Raw genomic sequence first — 14,029 nt, forward strand, 5'->3', positions numbered from 1 at the left:
CTAGACCTGCCGTGTGGCGGCGCTCGGTCTGCAGTCACTGACAGTGGCGACACGCGGGTCCGACGTATACTAACGGACCGCGGCCGATTTAAAGGCTACCACCCAGCAAGTGTGGTGTCTGGCGGTGACACCACAGCAACACCTACTTGAATTTAATGTAATTTGAAATATTAAGATTTCTCATCTGGCTGCAAAGATGTAACTGATTTAAACGCGTAAAGTTAAATCGATGATTATCCCGTGATTCCGGTTACTATCTTTAGTTTACTAATTAAAAAAAGTTCAAAACCTGCAGTCCAGAATAACTCGTGATTTACGACGCAGTGTCACATGAAAAAACGATCACCGTTGCTTAAACGATCATGTAAGGAAAAGACTTCTTCAGGCGAATAACAAATAAATTTTTTGTTCCAACTATATAACGTCACCAGTCCTTTCTATCCCAGTTTAATATTTTCACATTCGAATGCGCTGAGCGTGTAATGTTCCCTCAGCAGTCTTATCGGATGGTAAGATGACGTACTATGATCAATCTGTCAAGTTGGAATTTGAAGACTGATAACTGTTTCATCATTGAACAAGTGGAGTGGTCCACGTGGCATTTCACGTCAGCCCCATTTCTACTTAGCGGTGTTAATACGAACTGAAGGCCAGTTACATTTACGATAGATTTCCAGGAATGAGCCAAGAGTGCGTAACTGAGAAAATCGTCTCAGCATTGAGTCAGGCAGACCTTCACTGGTTTCCCAAGGAATCGTGGCTTAATCTGGAAACAGGTTGGTACGTACTTGGAGCGGTGTCCCGTGGCTGTCGCCGGCTCAAACATGAAAGGCGGCCCTCAGTGGCTGCTGCCGGTGCGTCGTATCTTCTGTAAGTCTCTGAGCATCTGCAACACAACAAGTGGAGTTGTCACCGGCCGGCTCTCTGGTAAATCAGGCATGAAGTGTATCGAGAAATGTGCAAGGAGAGGGGAAAGCTGATCTCGGCTGTGAAACACCGTCTGGACAACATTGTTCAGCTAGTGACACAGGGATATCTTCGATCTTGCAACAACAGCTATGCAGTGTAGCTCTGCGTATTACTAGTACTACGTGCACACGCGTTTACATGTGATCAATCTGTATCGCTCTTATGTCTAGCAAAAGAGTGGAATGTGAGTACTCGATTTTCTATTGATAACTACGTAATTTTTAATACCTAAATTGCGAGGCTTTGATATTTTCAAACAGTTGCAGTAACAACAACTCGTGTTTGTAGAATTTCGTGGTTTTTATGTGTAACAGTAAAGCATTATACTGTAGATTCGTGTTGTAGTTTAATATAGTTGAAGAAACAACGTGACATTACAAGGAACAAGAGGCAGTGGTGAGAGTTTTGACAGCTCGTGGCCGTAGCGTACGAGCTTCACTGAAGGGGTGGGGACGACACATCAGCAGCTGAGAAGGACTAAATAAAAGATGAATATTGTATATTTTAACGGAAGTACCTTACACACCCTACAAACATGATACAAACATACGAAGTACACCAGCAGAATTGCGGCTAAGAAAACTCATCACAACTACAAACATGATATTATGTTTAATATTAAGGTAATTAAAATTATTTCTTAAAGTGATATATTATAAAATTAATAAAAACTAAAGCATTTGAACAATATGTTCGTATGATATACCATTTGAAAGCTTACAATGTCGACTGCTATGGCCGAGCGGTACTAGGCGCTTCAGTCCGGAACCGCGCTGCTGCTACTTTCGCAGGTTCGTATCCTGCCTCGGGCATGGATGTGTGTGACGTCCTTAGTTTAGTTAGGTTTAAGCAGTTGTAAGTTTAGGGGACTGGTGACCTCAGATGTTAAGTCTCATAGTGCTTGCAGCCACTTGAACCATTTGAAAGCTTACAACGTCAGTAAACACTTCCACAACCTTCTATTCAAAGTTTATATGGAAATGTGCCGACGCTATAAGTCTCCACAGTTATATGTGGTATGAAGGCAGCATTGATTTCCCACATTCTTACCTAATTTTTTCAGAGGATGAGAAATACTATTTACAATTGAGTATGTGTATATAATTTTACATAATGTTTCCTGACACTGTAAAACCGCTTATAGGTATGCTTCAATACTGCACTGTTTATTTAATAAGAGGTCACAACACCACATTACTATTCACTGTTCCCGGGTAACTTACTTGTATGCACAATTAGGTTTGAATTTGAAATGTGGTCATTACTGAAGTACACAACCCGACTTCAAAATGTGTGGAACTACAGGAAGTTTTTAATCGTGAGTGGTAGGATAGATGTAGTTTTTGGTGGCGGTTTTCTTCTGTGTCTTATGAGTTTGTTTGGTGTTGACGAGTGTGTTTTTGTAGAGAGGCTGTGCGGATGAGATATATGTTCTAACGTCTCGTCGCAATAATTTCGTTAGCGTCAGCTACAGACTCTGACTTTTTACTCGACTTCCATTATTTCACTGTGTTTCCGCTGATAGATTTTGTGTGACTGTATGGACTCCTAATTGTTCACGTGATTTGAGGCAGCCGTAATCACTAATGGCTTCTGTAGTTTCATAGTGGAATTTAGGGTAACGGAAATTAGTTTAAGTTGTGATTTATGGTGGGAAACTGCACGTTCGGTTTTTCAGCCATTCACTAACATTTGAGTAAAAAATACCTAATAAATACATATTTGGTCTGAAATGTAGCTGCTTTGGTAACATAATTAATCCTACAGTATTTATACAGTTGTTTTCTTATTTATTTATATTATTCGCTAATGTGCCTACTTAATAAAAACCGGTTTAGGAATAATTCTGTACTAAACATATGGACTTTAAGCAACACTACACAACCGACCCCTCCTAGAAAAAAAGAAGCAAATCAAGGCCATTAATTATGTGGTACAGTGCCCACACAAGTGCTTGCGTATATTAAACCACCAATACGTTTGGATAGGTAAATCAACACAACAGATAAATTTGAAAGAAGTACGAAGTAAATTCATATTTCGTATGCGGTAATTTGAATAATTACTATTACCTCAGTAATATGCCGCCGCAATGGTGCCTGAAACGAGTGAGATTAGCAGAAGTAAAGCATTACTTTACATCCTGCCCGAAGTCTACAAAAGCGACATTCCAGTATTCCCATGCCTTTCAGATTTCTTGATTAAAATTTCATCATAGTGCGAGCACTATTTTACAATTTGCAACAGAGAGAAACGCCATTTCTAAAGATGAAGAGTTCCGTGTATACATGATAGCCACTGGATGTGTCTAATCCTACATCAACTTTTGAGGTGGAGATCGTTACAGGGCATGTCCAGTGGACACACGCATTTAGTGTATCACAATCTATCTGTTGGAAAGGTCGAATCGTTAGAAGCAGGTATATAGGAATGTTATAACGATGTGTCACACAGACAGTTGGCTGTAATTCAATAACTGTAGAATGAATGGTGGCGAAATGGACTCTAGATACCAGTGTGGCAAGACGTGTAGGCACTGACCCTTCTGGAAGCTGCACCACTACAAGGTTATAGAATTCTTCGACTGGCTCCTAGGAGCAGACTTATGACAATAGTGGGAGATTACAGGCAGAGCGTCACCGCAAACTGTAGGGAACCGATTACTGGGAGCTGGCCGAGACCTCGAGTTGGAGTGCTTCGTTTATCGCAGACTCCACGCCACAGACAACAGAGATTTACACGGTGTACAGCGAGTGGCGTTCAGCATAGAGACATCTTATGGTGATCTTTCAGAATTACAACGCTATCAGCTGTATATGATTTTTCTTTTTAATTTGCAGACGACTCGTTTCGTGATATCAGATCAGATCTTCTGGTATACATACGCCTGTAACACGTGAAGCACATGATACGTAATGGAGGGGAACTCGACCTACTCAGCGCCTATTGTAATGAAATATGGATAACCTCAGCTGAAAAAAGAAAACTGTTCGTCTACCCTTGGCGCTCAGATCGACCCCGACGTTGTGAAAGCCACAGGAAGCAGCGACTCTCGAGATTAACATCTCTCCAGCTGCTGGAATCATGTTGTGGCCAGATTGTAGACATGACAACAGGACTGATTTGGTGACGATTGAAGGTAGGCTGAATGCACGCCAGTATGAGCAAGCATGGTAAACTTTGTTCTCATGCCCTTCATGAACAGGGTGCCAAACATCATATTCCAGCAGGATTATGTAAGACCATTCACTTTATTCCACACCACTGACGCCTTGACAAATGTACGGATCTATGGCTGGTCAGCCGATTCTCTGATTTGACACACATACGGCATGTGAGATATGCTATGGGCAGTCGTATGCTCTCATACCAGCGTCCAGCCAGCAATCTTCATGCATGTGTTTTAGATGTGGCAAGATATTCCCCAGAATATTTTGGAGACTGCCTGCTTCCATCTCATATGGAATACTCCAATATATTCGTTCCTGTGACGGTCACACCTTGTACTGATGTTGATGATGGACACAGATTTCGAATGGAATGATAGATTAATCGTTTAATGCAAGTTGTATGGTGAAGATCTCCGAAATGTTTCCATTCAGTCAGTGTATATAGATTGACCACTCACATTTATGTGAGCGGCTTTCAAAAGCTTGAATAAACCTTTTGCTGCTTGGGCCGCTGACGTTCTGGAATAAATGTCCTGTGGCCAGGGCTTCCCGTCGGGTTGACCGGTCGCGTGGTGCAAGTCTTTTGAGTTGACGCCATTTCGGCGTCATGCGGTGGTTTTGGAAAGTAGACTACTGGCAAGGATGCGAAGACATGCGGACTCTGGTGCCACGGCAAGCTGTCCTAGGCTTCTCGACTGAGGATCCATGGCGCGAACAGCCCAATCGAAATGGTACCACAGATTCTCGATTGGGTTTAAATGCGGAGAGTTTGGTGCCCAGAGGAGCATAGTGAACTCTTCCCGTTACTCTTCAATTCACGCACAGAGCCCATAGCACCGAGGAAAAACAAACAGCAAGCAAGGATATTTGCATACTTGTATTGATCCATTGATCCACTGTGCCTTCCATAATTACGAGATCACCCAGAAAATACCACAGACCACCCGGTCTTCAGACGCTTCAAGCCGTATACGTGAACAGGTGTCTGCCCGCTGGAGCATACACCGTGATTCATCCGAAAAGGCTACTTCTCGTTACTCAGGGGACGTGCAGTCGCTGTACTAGCATTCAAATTCCAGACGCCTGCTACGGAGACCCGTACGCAGCAACCTTCACCGTACGGTAATTAAGGACACACTATTTCTACGCCCTTGGTTGGCTTGGGCGGTCCGAAGCTCAAGAGTTGCACCTCTGTTTGCTCGCAAGTATCTCTGCAACCGTCGCCCACGTCTGTCACCTATGAGTTGTGACGCACCACATTTGCCTCGGCGCTGGTTTTGGATAGTGCCATTTTTCCGCGCGCAGTATACCTCGACCAGGGCCACACACGAATAGTTTACTAACTTAGACGTTTGCGAAATGCTTTCAGCCTTGGTCCAAAAGCCAATGATCATGCCATTTTGGACATCAGATAAATCGCTCCGTTTCTACATTACGACAGCGACTGCGTCCTCCTGACACACTCTATGTACCCTGCATTGCTTGTGCAGTCACCTGTGAGTCAACTGCACGTTGAGACCCAACATAGGCGGTAGTCACATTAATGCGATAGGCCATATGCATTGCATTATGACGACGCATGAGAATATTCCGCACTCTCCCACGTTGCATAGGGAGAGAAGAATTTTCTACACTATAGGACTATATCCATCGTAGACATATCAAAAACTATTGTATACTGTTTTTCGAAAATGCACCTCCACCAATACATAAACATAGAAAAATAAGCAGGTTAAAATCACGAGACCCATATGCACAATTCATTAAAGACATTCTATACAGTGAAATTTCACCTACCATCATTCGTTCCACATGAATAGAATACGCTAGCATCTGCACTACTTCGCCCTTGAAGTTTTAGGACTCGGAAAGAAGGAAAGGGAGGGGAGCATGTGGGGGAAGAACTTTTTAAGAAAATTCGTGTCCAGTTTTCGACGCGTAGTTTCACTTTTAGGTCTGTTCAGCAAATTCCTTTGCATAACACAGTGTCGGAAAGCGAGATGAGTCTGTAATATTGCAAGCTCTTAACATATGCCTCGCACCGGCCTCTTCGCAGGTTAAATTCCAGAGACTGCAAAGTATCAGAGCTAGGCGCCAAATGTTACTTGCCACAATTTTCTGTGCTAAGGCTGCTTGGTACCGTTGCCAGCAATCATTAAAATTTGCATGAATTTTTTGCATCAGAACACGTATGTATAATCTGTTCACAGTAAAATGTAATGAATGGTTCCAATTCAACATCGCTCTTTCGGTGGAGCACTTTATCAAGCTCATTATATAAGTACAACTTTCACTTAAACCTGATTTTTAGATCTTTCATACTGCAATCACTGCAACAGCTTGGTCTGACAAAATTTGACTTCCATTACCTTTAAAGTATGCTTCAACTACTGTTAATACTGTTAGGATTAACTCTTGACCGATTCCCGTTGACATCGAAGCTGCTGTAGTTGCAACAAAATATGGTAACCAATCAGAAGTGAGCAGAGATTCAGCATTCACTTCATATGAAAGACTATTGTTCGTATTTGTACTGAGAAGAACATACGATAGCATGAGATTTGTTTTCGATACAAGTATACGCCAGTTCATTTCATGGCACATACACCAAATGCAATGTATGATTCTGAATAAACTCATATCATACATTCGGCGATAGGAATATTCGTTACGTGTGAAAAGGGGCTGGTTGCTGAGTTTAACCGTGTAAAGGAAACTGTAAGACGATATAGTATATTATTTAATGTTTCTCATAAACATCATAGTAGCAGTAAGGATTCTACAAGTTATTTACATCTCAAAGGAACATCTGAATATTAATGTCACCTTAAAAGAAACGATCATCGTGCATCAAGGAAAACTAGCACGACTCATCGAAATACTCTACTGGCCATTAAAATTGCTACACCACAAAGATTACGTGTTACAGACGCGTAATTTAACGGACGGGAAGAAGATGCTGTGATATGCAAATGATTAGCTTTTCAGAGCATTCACACAAGGTTGGCGCCGGTGGCGACACCTACAACATGCTGACATGAGGAAAGTTTCCAACCGATTTCTCATACACATACAGAAGTTGACCGGCGTTGCCTGGTGAAACGTTGTTGTGATGCCTCGTGTAAGGAGGAGGAATGCGTACCGTCACTTTTCCGACTTTGATAAAGGTCGGGTTGTAGCCTATCGCGATTGCGGTTTATCGTAGCGCGACATTGCTGCTCGAGTTGGTCGAGATTCAATGACTGTTAGCAGAATATGGAATCGGTGGGTTCAGGAGGGTAATACGGAACGCCGTGCTGGATCCCAACGGCCTCGTATCACTAGCAGTGGAGATGACAGGCATCTTATCCGCATGGCTGTAACGGATCGTGCAGCCACGTCTCGATCCCTGAGTCAACATCTCTGACCAAATAAAAACGTCTGGTCAATGGTGGCCTAGCAACTGGCTCGTCACAATACGCCAGTCACTACTCATGATGAACTGCATGGGCAGCTGTACCTGCACACGCCATCCAAGCTCTGTTTGACTCAATGCCGTTATTACGGCCAGAGCTGGTTGTTCTGGGCACTTATTTCTCAGGATCTATTCACCCAAATTGTGTGAAAATGTAATCACATGTCAGTTCTAGTATAATATATTTGTCCAATGAATGCCCGTATATCATCTGCATTTCTGGTTGGTGTAGCAGTCTTAATGGCCAGTGGTGTATATCACTGGAAAAGAGTTCGGACGTAATCTTGGTAGTGCGATGATACACAAAGTGCTGCTTTACCAAAATATACTGTAGAAAAGTTAGTGGAACATGCGTGAGGCGAAATTACATCTGCTCGGCAATGGGTAAGCAGTCATGTATCTATCATCCACTCACAAGTTTAAGAGAGGCACGCTGTTGAATCGATAGAATGAATATGAGTGAAACCACGGCACAGTAAAGTACCACAAACGTTGTCAAATATGGCTCAGGCATAGCGTCCTATTTAATGGCGCCACGCTCATCAAAACCGACGACTGCCTTCATGGAGTGAAGGCAGCATAGCTTCCATCTGACTCTGCTTTCAGGGTCCACTTGAGCTCCAGAATTCAAGAATTTTCTCCTGTTGCACTCGGAGCCTATCACAAGAAATTACTTTTTTTCCAATTCAAGTCTAACGCAAGACTATCCTTCACATCTTCCATCTGAATCTCATTGAGCCAAGAAAAGCACACAACTTGCTTCGTCCAATCAAATTCCTACAATTATCAGTCCACCAATCAGGTGAGAGAACTGCGAAATTGCTGTCACCTTCCAGATGGAGCTTCGTGAGTGACTAATCATATTTTTCGCCCACAGTTGAGAGAGTTGTTACTTACCAAATTAGTTGATGTCATTATATCGCAATGATAACTTATGCAAGGGACATCAGCATCGTCCCGCCACCTGGCTGTTGCTTGAGTGGGCGTCTCTGCTGTCTTTTCTCCTCCAGGAACACATATAGAGACAATTTCAGGAATATGAGCAATGGTAAAAGAACAAGAGCCTCGTACTTGTTCCACTTGTGAGAGCATGACCAAAGAGCGCCTCTACAAAGGAGACAGAACATCTCTCGAGCCGTTATTGCATCAGCAGCGGCCTGGCTCGCTGCTAAACCACGCAAACACCCCTTCGTCTTGTAAGTGATTCCGCCACAGGGGGAAAAAAGAGAAGGTGTGCTCTTCCAGGCACTTATTGTGAAGACGCTACAAAGTGGACCTCGTACTCACACCTTGGCCGCTTTTTTGGCTAGCCTGTCTCTCAAAACACACTGTAGGGCGCATACATACAGAAGAACGTAGCGATGGAGTGAAGCTTTTTTACCTAATCTTTGAATGAAACTGCTTACCATTATCTCACATGTACGACTGGATCATGGATGAGGTGTTATTGGCTGATTCTTGCAATTGTGTATGCCAGTCACCAAGACCACTGCCAGTTGCGTGAAGTATCGTAACATAAAAGCAGTTGATCAGTTAATTGGCTGTCTCTAATCGACAGACTTGTTTCATGTGGCCATCTAGCTAGATATGCTACTTTATAAGTTACAGCGTCAACGGGGTCCCGGGTTTGATTCCAGACCGGGTTGGGGATTTTATCTGCCCGGGGACTGGATGTATGTGTTGTCCTTATCATTTCATCATCATCATTCGTGATACGGCTAGATTCGACTGCGTAAAACATTGGAGAATGAGACAAATGGAGACTTTGTACGGGCGCTGATGATCTCGCAGTTGAGCGCACCACAAACCAAACATCATCACATCATCATCATCATCATCATCATCACAGCGTCAAAGGCGATTTGGGACGTGTCTCAACAGCAAAGTCACGAATTGGATTGCGTAGGGCTGCCGCAATAAAACATTGAGAAAATGAGTAAATTTGTCTCGACGAATAACGAGCAATAGATGTCGCGACTCTACTTTCACGATGTAGGAAACTATAATACTTGTTTTACAGAATTTAAGTGATTTGGTACGTTTGGGGTGTCCAAGTAAATTTCTTTGTCGTATTGGATGTCCTGGGAATTTGCCCGCACTCACAGGACACTGGGAATTGTTACGACACACTGATGACTGTAATTATTATTTACAGTTGCGGTGAACACTGAAAGTTTCTGATTCTAGTTGACAATGTAGAGCATTAATGCTCCAATCACAGATAGATAACACGGAAGGATAGGCAGATGTCAGACTGAGAGGAGATTGCTGGGAAAAATTAATTCATCTGCTAAGGAGTTAACATACAAAAGGCTTTTCCGCCAATTCTTTAAAAGAAAAGAAGAGATATCCCTGAGACGATCAGGTCATTAGAATTGTGGATATCCTACAGCACAGGGTCTAAGTATAAATATTATACACTTCCTCCTGCTTACCCAAATGGAGCAAACCAGTTGGTCCTTTTTCGCATTTGATGTGCTACACAGTGGGCTTGATGGGACTTACGGTGGCACCATTAGTTCGTAGGTGGTTCCTCGGAAAACCCACAAAATTTTTTTTACTATATATTTGCTGTCACCAGCGGGCCAAAACCTAGCCGATGGTTCCAAAACGGCAGCGCTCAACAAATGGTTGTAATTTTTGCAATGTATTTCTAAGACACCGATGTTGAACAGTCTTGAAAATTTTCGTCATATCGTTTCCGAGATACAGAGCTTCAAAGTTACCCTACTTGTAGATACGTAGACCGGTGTGAGACGGAAAAATAGTTTATAAAGTGACGTAGCACCGAGAAATAAGCTTAAAGTGTCTCCAATATCTTCTGGAAACCTCACGTTGTAGTACTGAAGCATAAGCAGAATTTTTGCTAACGTAAAATCCGGTCTGAGGCGTAAAATTTGTTTTGCGTTGTTACAGTTTCACATAAATAAACTATCTACATTTTACTGACCAATACATTTTTCTTCATACGTGTTACATGTCCCGCTACAGCAGGGAAAAGATGGGAACCAGCGGAAAAATGCTCCTATCGGAGTACAAAAAAATGCGAATAACATTCCTGTTCATTTAAATGACTCTGACTGAAATACGGCGTACCAACAGCCTCATTCGGCTTTCTCGGCACCTTAAAACATTTTCTCAAAAATTTTGTGGAGCTAATATATTCGAGCTTTTTTATGCTGAGAGAGAAGAAATTAGTGGCAGTGGAGAAGAGACAGAAAACTAATAGATATTGGAAGATAGCAGACAATGGTTGTGATATAGAAAGGCGAAGGATGCAATAACAATGTGACAGAAAAAGAGGGACACAGTGGCAGAGGCATTTGATTGTCAGCTACAGAAGAGTGTTAGGAAAAGAATGATGGAGATTGTGTCAGGGGGTAGGAATGAAGAGAAGGAGAAAGTGGAAGTGTATGAGAGCCAGTGATTATGAGAACCAGAGTATATTACAATGACAACGAGGAAGAGAAAGATAGTGAGAATAGAGAGCAGCAGTGTTAAGGAATGACTGAGATATTTACAGTGAAAGACACCAAGTAGTAGACCGTGACAGTGGGAGGAGAATGTAGTAGCAGGACAGAACGAAGGAGAGTGGGGCTGTGGCACAAAGAAATAATGACATTGAGCTGAGTTGAATGAGTGAGTGAGAAAAGGCAAATGAGAATGGGTGGGTATGAGCGGCTTACAGCGATGGACTAGTGGGTGCTAGTGAGTTAGTGTTAGGGGAGCTTAAGTTTGAGGTGATTTACATGCCAAGATGTTGGGGAAGGTACTAGAGGCAGCTGGTACTCCACTTTTCACTCACAGTATTTTAAATAATCAGGAACACATTCGCATTTTGTGTGCTCTGACAGAAGCGTTTTTCCGCTGGGTGACTATTGCTCATCAGTCTGGACGATTAGCACGCTAAATTAACAGAAATTATTCAGTGTTCCTCACAAGCATCAAAGATATTTTAGTCTAGTAGCAGAAGCTGCATGAGGGACGTTTTTCATCACTGAGAGGCCTGCCACTCGAGACAGCAACTTCTAGAAAAAGACAAACTATTTATTATTTCATTTCATATATATCTCATAAGGGCAAATCTCATAAAGGTAAACTCATACAAAAACGATCACATGCTGAGAAGGCTAATGATTTCACACTATTCTGAAATGGAGGAATAGAGGAGGTAAGTGTAAAACTGGAGGAAAGTAGGGAAAGCAAGGCACGCTAGTTACAAACGTTGTATCTGTCCCAACACATTCAGAAGTGACACGTGGAGATGACCTTCTAGGAAGGCGGGTGTACGCGTAACTTTCACTGAACAAAGGCATGAGCTGTTAGCACTAAAATACCATGACTATAGCGGTAGAGGCATCAATTCTGATGCAGTTAAATAGTCTCCACGCTCCAGACATTGTTACAATATAAATGTGAATTATATAAATAAATAAAGATGAGCGTCATGTAATTGGAATATAAGCTTAGTTACTTTATGAAAAGAATGTCTGGCGAGGCTAACAAAATTAAAATTAATGGCATTTGCTTCATTCCATCGATACCATTTAATTGTCTTGCACTTGTACAAAAGGAGCTGCCAATTAGTGTAATAGGAAAACTGTTAAGAAAGAAGGTAGCATATCCTGTCCAAAAGAACGATTCTGTCTTTCGCCCGGAAAAGGTTAGAACCTAAATGTAGGTGGTTCTGTGCGGATCTTGGCCCCTGTCCTGCTAAAAGGTAACTTTTCTTGAGCACTAAGTGACGTACATGTCAAGGAAGGAAAGAAGATTTGCTTTAAAATCCCGTCAACATCGAGGTCATTAGAGACGTCGGATTGTGTCAGGGATGGGGAAAGAAGTATCCCTGTATTTGCCTGGAGCGATTTAGGGAAATCACGGAAAACCTAAACCGCTGCCGGACGCGGGTTTGAACCGCCGACCTATCGAATGCGAGTCCAGAGTGCTAACCACCTCGATCTGAGCAGTAATAGGTAAAGAAAATTTCTATATAATGGATGTATCCACAGCAGAAAAAAGCAATACACTTAATTTTTAATCGAGCAGTCAACCCGACAATCAGCAAGTAACATGGAATTAACGGAAAATGACGTTGCATGACGATGTCCGGAAGAGGATACGGAACTGTAACCCCTCAGGACCTCCTTCCTCAAGCACACACACTCACACACACACACACACACACACACACACACACATACACACACAGATATGAAGAGAGAAGAAGTGCGAAGAACGAGAAAGAGGGAGAGGGAGGAAGAGGAACTGGTTAACGCTCTTTTTTTTTTTTTTTTTTAATGGCTGCAGCAGCTTTATAGATTACCACCGGCAGGGGCTTACTCAAGGGGCAATTACGTAAAGGCATGGGCCGCACCCGACCTGCAACTCGAGTAGAAAGTCACTGTCCTTGTTAGCGTATCCGTTGATTGAGAGGAATATCAGGCGCTTTTGACAACAGAGTTTGATAAATTCACATGAATAACTGGTTGTTGTCCAACAAATCTGCATCAATAACAGCGACAGTGTTATGTGCCCATCCTTCAGTGTTTTCGGCTTCGGACGTATCACGTTGTGCAAATTGTACCCTACCTGACAGTGTAACAAAAAGAACCAGTGCCAGGAATGCGAACAACATAGCCGTGTTTGCGGTGAGGAATCGTGTCCCGGTCGGTGCTGGTGCTGATACAGCATTAGAGTACCTTAAGCGCTGTCAGCCAAGAGGAAAATTAGATACGCATCCGACGTCGACTTGAGGACAGGCGGAAGATAATAGGTTAAATATATCGGGTCCGAACAAGTTTTCACGACTGAGAACACGGAACCGGAGAAGAGGTGGAAGGCGTTGTCATACGTCTCCACGGGTGAAGTAAACGTCAAGATACCGTGAATCGCATGGTTACTGGAAGGATTACAAATACGCACCGTCAGAATGGAAATGCAAACGCGCCGATACTTCAGAATCTAAATGACATTAGAAGCTTTAGAGGGACTGTGAACACAGGTACTCTTTCCGAACTCCGAAAAGTGAAGAATACAACGTAACTGAACAATTACTCGAATTAACGGGAATCGCCGGACGAAGAAAAGCGGAAGAACAGATAGTCGCACGAGATATTCGGCAACGTAGAGAATAATAATAAATAAACCATTATCAAAGAATTCCCTCCCTCTCATTCCAATAAACTACAGCTAATACAGTCTAAAAGGTGAAAAAATAACACCACAATTCCTGCGGCAGTGAATGTTTAAGACGTCCCTTTGTGCTCAATAAGCGAAAACATGGTTCAATCCAGACGCTAATTCTACATTTCCATGCTATCAAGGCAAAACATATAATAGAGGAAACGGATTTAGCGGAACTGCATTACCCATTCACAGTGCCATTGTGTTTAGGTAAGTCATAAGAAGCAACACAAAGAGAGGTACCTCGCGGCAT

General features: G+C 42.6%; 1 protein-coding gene across 1 annotated transcript in view; it reads right to left on the reverse strand.

Moving 5' to 3' along the window:
* Positions 1–14,029, reverse strand: part of LOC126413265 (zinc finger protein 358-like) — a 526,926-nt gene that overhangs the window by 288,858 nt on the left and 224,039 nt on the right. The window contains exon 3 of the mRNA XM_050083167.1: positions 789–886. The gene's annotated coding sequence lies outside the window, so the exon portion shown is untranslated. The remainder of the gene's footprint in view (positions 1–788; positions 887–14,029) is intronic.

This window comes from Schistocerca serialis, chromosome 7 (assembly GCF_023864345.2).
Source record: "Schistocerca serialis cubense isolate TAMUIC-IGC-003099 chromosome 7, iqSchSeri2.2, whole genome shotgun sequence".
Classification (NCBI taxonomy): Eukaryota; Metazoa; Arthropoda; class Insecta; order Orthoptera; family Acrididae; genus Schistocerca; species Schistocerca serialis.